This window comes from Mus pahari, chromosome 1 (genome assembly GCF_900095145.1).
Source record: "Mus pahari chromosome 1, PAHARI_EIJ_v1.1, whole genome shotgun sequence".
NCBI lineage: Eukaryota > Metazoa > Chordata > Mammalia > Rodentia > Muridae > Mus > Mus pahari.
In genome coordinates this window covers 104,848,422-104,854,111 of record NC_034590.1, presented here as the reverse complement: position 1 = coordinate 104,854,111, position 5,690 = coordinate 104,848,422, and positions in this window count along the sequence as shown.

Genomic DNA, 5,690 nt, shown 5'->3' with positions numbered 1-5,690 from the left:
GGCCAAGAGAAGGTACCACGGAGGAGTGGCTGAGGGCGCCCATCACTCCTAGGAACATCTGCGGCTGTCCTGTGCCTTTTCCATCTGTGCTGTGGAGCCTCCTGTTCTCTTCATTTTTCAAAGCCAGCACTTGGCTTTGAGGATTGTCTCTATCAATGTTTGTTTTATGAGTCTCTTCTTATGAATTTTCTTCCTTATTTAAAGCCATTTTTCTTTTCCTCCCCCCATACTCCCTTTCTCCTTTCTCTCTTTCTTTCCTTGTTTTGGGATAGGGTTTTATGAATAGCCCAAGTTGGCTTCAAGGTCGGGCTCCTGTTTTCTCAGCCTCCTCGGTATGGGGATTAAAAGTATGTCACTGTGTACTCAGCATCTACATAGTATAGAATCTTATGGAGCTGGGGAGATGGCGCAGAGGTTAAGAGCACTTGCTGCTTTTACAGAGGACCTGAGTTCCTAGCACCTGTATGGAGGCTCACAACTGTCTGTAATTCCCATTTCAGGAGCTCCAACACCCTCTTTTGTCCTCTGTAGGCACTGTATGCATGTGGTATAAACAAATACATGGTGGGAAAAGCTCCCTTCTACCCCACCCCCCCAAAAAAAACTCAAAACTCATATATTAAAAAAATTTTTTTTTTTACAAAAATAAACCATATTAATCTTTCTCCTTTTTAGGTGGTTGATTTGCTAGATAGATAAAAATGGGCTCAAATTGCCTGCACTACAAATATACTCATTTCATTTACTTCTTTAAAATTTTCTTCATTCCTTCAGAACTATTGTGTCTTCATGATAGTCAACTATTTTTATCACTGTTGATCTCTTTCTTTGCCATATTAACATGTCTATATTAAATTATATTTTAAAGTTAATATTGCTATGGCTTACCAAATGCTTGAAATGTGCCTGCTAGATCTTTTTATGTGCCTTTCGATTTTCTTTGGGGTTTTATTCCATTCGTATTTCTTCTTGGCAGCCTACTAGATGAAAAATACATTCATCATATCCTCTAACTTTAAAAAAAGTGTATACACTTACATTTATTATCATAACTACTGTGCATTTGCACTTCTTTCTCCATCTCACTCTAGGGTTGCTCTTAACTCTTCACCCCTCTCCTTTTCTATATCCCAACAGGCCAGAGATTGACATATTGATCAATATTATTCTGATAACATTTGGTAATCTCTAGTAAACATCCTAGGCTTTGGGGGCCAAAGGCCAAAAGCAGTGGTGTTTTGTGATGCCCATTTGGCAACAGAGAGACAAATTTTCCACAGCAGATTTTGCCTTGTGTATTTTCATTGTTGATTATGTTAAAAATCATAACATGAAATTGCTCCTTATGGTGCTACACCCTTGTAAACCTAGAACTTGAGAGAATGAGGCTGGAGACAAGCCACAAGTTTAAGGCCAGCCTGGGCTACATAACAAGAGCCCATTTAAAGAATGAAATTAACAATGAATCATATATGATTATAAGAACAGAACTGAGGACAAGAAGTTTATCATCTGAAATTGATTTGTTTTCTCCATGCCCTTTCTGGCCACAATTCTTTGATTCCTGTGCCCATACTTGACTTAATCGGTAAATGGCCTTTGCTGACAAGGGAAACCCTTGGAAACATTGTTGGTGGTGGCCTTGGTTTCAGTTCTGCTCTCTTGTGAAGATAGTCTGTTGTGCTGAGACAGTTTGTTAATTTGTTTTTTCCTATCATGGCTCCCATGAGGCATAAGCAACCGTGTCTTAAAATGTACAAAAGAGAGAGCAATGAGCTGAATATGAAAAAGATTCTATATATACCTGAGAGTTTCACAGCAAAACCCACTATTATTTACAGCTAATGTACACTAATGAGAAAAGACTGCAAATTACAAATTTGATTTTTTTCTTCTTTTTGACATGTAGGATTTGTTTGGATTATAGAAAAACAGATAGGATACATCTATGTAAGTGACCCTGATGATGCTAGGATATGGGTAACCAAGTCCTGCTCCCTTCAGTTTGCAGTGTGTAGCTATGGAAAAGCCACACTGGTTTGATGCAGCCCCTGTCCATTGAATGCAGAGGCAATCATATCTCAACAACTGAGCAAGCTGACTCTCAATAAAACTACATTTATGGATACTGAAATTTTAATTTTATGTCATGAAATAGTCTTCTTCATTTGAGTTTCTCCAGTTGGTATGCAACATGAAAATAATCTTTAATTCATAGACTATACATGGAGCTGGAAAAATAACCTTAACATATCTCCTGATGAATTTTTTGTTTGTTTTTGGTTTCCTTCATTCTGTTGGAAACTATAGATTGTATTCATGTTGTGGTCTTGTTTAAATTCTAAAATTCTGCTTACTAAGGTAAACTTAAAATTTTAAAGGACTGATTGTTTTATATGTATGAGTGTTTTGCCTGTATGTATATATGTGAACCTTTTGTCTGTCTGGTGCCCATGGAGGTCAGAATGCAGCATTGATATTGGTTCTTCTGATGCTGGGAAATGAACTGGGGCCCTCAACAACAGGAATAAATACTCTTAACTGCTGAGCCATCTCTTCATCCTCTAAATTAAAGTTACAGAACAACAACAACAACAACACCCAAACATAACAGTATTTATATTTCAATTCAATCTTACTGGGTTGTTCCGTGTCTGCTCAACTGCAAGGTACTTATATTCCCATCTCTTGGAGCTGGTCTCTGTAAGAGTCTGCACAACCAACTAAATTCTCCTTGGTGAAGTTTTAGTAGGTCGAAGCATATGGCATTCCTGACCACTTCCAGTTATTATATAAAAAGATAATGCAGATAGTGGGGGGCAATGGACTTTAGACCAGACAAAGGAGGCTTAAATTTTTGTTCCCCTGTCCTCAGGAAGTCACTAAGTTCTGTGAACCACAGGTTTGTCATTTCTAAGGCTGAGCTGGCAACTCTTGTTCATTACTATGATGCACGGCTATCACAAAGCCAGCACTCATAGTACACACTACATGGAGTTTGCAGGGACGTTATCTAGGTGCCTGGTACAAGACCCCTGTTCTAAACTGTGCCTCTGAACAGGTAGGAAGGCTCTAGGGGAGCTCATCCAGTCTTTCTCATGAGAGCATTTATAAGGCATGTGACACACTCTACTTCCAACTGTGTACCGAATCACTGAAAACCCTAACCCTTCTTAAAAGGTCAGAGTCATGACTGGCTTGGTGGCTGGAGAGCAGGATGGGACAATTCAACTAAGACTCACTCGTTATTCAGGTACGTGAAGAGCCATATTCACTGTGGACTCCCCATTAGGCTGTCAAAGAGTTTGTTTGCTGTGTAGATCAACCCTCCTGAAGTCAGAGCTCAAGACTGAGCTCCCTCTCAACAGGCCGCAACGCGGAAGCACCCATATTACTTGTTATCTGAAAATATATGTCTCTTTACTGGTATAAATCTTATTTCCATTTTCTTCTAGAGACGAAGGCACACATACTGTTGTATGTGCTAACAGACTCACATTTGGAGCTCAGCAATTGGAATGCCTCCGCAAGGAAGAGAAATCCCATCTTGTTAGGAAAATATAGTACTGGCACAAGTTCTTTCTCATGATGCTTACATTTTGCTTATGTACTAAACATATTAGCCAGGGAACTAGAGAAAAAAAAATAAAGTAAGATGACAAAAAAAAGAAGCCAAAATTTATTTCTAGAGAATTATATAACCAACAATTCTCTAAAGTTTTTTTTTTTTTTTTTTTTTTTTTTTTTGAGATTTCTTTCTTTTGTGTTATAGTGTTAAAAATGACAGGCCAGATAGTTGTTGTTTTTTTTTTTTTTTTTTTTAATTTTTCTCTAGTTGAAACACACAGTTCACAATACACATTCTTTTCATCCTAGACTTTAAAATTAAGAAATTAGATAAAACAATGTATACCAAAGAACAAAACAGCTAAGTGTGTGGTTTTCAGGACTCCTGAAACTAAAACCTCTCATTAAAGTATTCATTCTACTGACCCTGGAGTGCATCTTCCTCCGTGACCTGCCTGCAGGCTCCTTGTAGTAAAGTGGTCTCAGCCTGGGCAGGCTGGTTTCAGTCAAAGGTCCAGGTGGCATAGCTCAGGTGTTGACACTAATAGGTGCCTCAGGCAGTTCCCAGCCACTGGTGCATGCAGGAGTGAGGGTCTAGGTGTAGGTGATGGATTGGGGGAACCATTAAAGGCTTGGGGACAAGCACTTCCAGAGGGCACAAAACTGAGCTTTTACACATGCATCCCATTTGTCTCCCACCCCATAATGGATCCAAGTGAGAGGCTGCGAAAGAGCCCAGCAGTGGAACGCAGTAGTGCCTTCAAGTCTTTGCTGCTTACTTGGAAGCTAAGGCTGATCCGGTCTTCTTGGATAAGGAGAGCGGGATCTGAAGCATGGGGTAGAGGAGGTGGCCTGGAAAATGCTTCAAGGGAAGGTATGCATGTCTAGTCAGTCACTAAGGTGAGACCACAGAGGTGACACCCTAAATACTCCACCAAAAAGCAGACAACCTCATGCAGTAATAAAGCCGGCCAATGAGAGCAGCTTCCTGCGAGGCAGAGAGGACTTAGCTGGAGTGATGCTGATTAGCACGCTGGACCTCAAGAGGTTCTCAGTATTTCAGCTCATGGATGCAGGGGAGCCCCAGTGGAGTTTTACTCAGAAACCCTAGAAAGCTCAGGTCCAGTAGATGACAGGTCTCCCAACAAGAGAACAGGTCTTCAGTTAAATTCAGCATGTGCTACTGTGGAGAGGGGAATAAAGCAGACCCACCCCAGCCAGGCTGCATGTGCCTATACCTGAGGTTAGGGAGAGGGAGCAGAGTGTGGAACACAGGTAGGTACAGTCGGTACAATGAGGTAATATAGTATTCAGGCTTGTATATTTAAAGCAGTTGCATTGGAGCCAAATAACCTTCATTCAGTCTGTGCTGTGGCTGCTCATCATCTTTGTCCTAAACATGGGGAGGAGGCTCTTGTAGGGCAACAATCAGCATGTACCATTTTCTGCTGGACTGACAAAGATCGATTCTTAGTTGGTCCTCCAAAAAGATTTATCGGCTGAATCACATTTTATTAAGCTCTATGGTACTCAACTTCTGCTATATTTTGTAACATTTCTGTGGTTTGCACCCACCTTGGTCCAGTCTTGATGCAGGGATGACCTTCTCAGAGTATTATTTGAAGACATCATGGACAGATGCCATAGTGAGTGAATTTTACCTTAAGGATTCTGGCCAGGACAGTGCTCTATGGTGTGTGTGTGCAACGCGCATGTGTACAAGTACATTGTTTGATGGTTTGGGTGCCGGGAGTCCTTTGTAACCCTCAATCGATGAGTCTCTGCCCATCACCTAGTTCTTTACCTTGAGTTATCTACCTGGGGTGGGGGGGAACCTCCAGATTCTTCTGTCTTACTGAGATGTTCTGCTAATCACTGTGTTGCTGGGTCCATGAGTGACAGATGACACCAACTGCAGGGGACATGCTTTGAGAAATGAGAAGATTAGCCTGGTAGTAGTGGTACACACCTTTAATCCCAGCACTTGGGAGGCAGAGGCAGGCGGATCTCTGTGAGTTTGAGATCAACCTGGCCAGCCTGGTCTACAGAGTGAGTTCCAGGACAGCCAGGATTACCCAGAATAACCTTCTCTCAAAAAAGAAAGAAAGAAAGAAAGAAAGAAA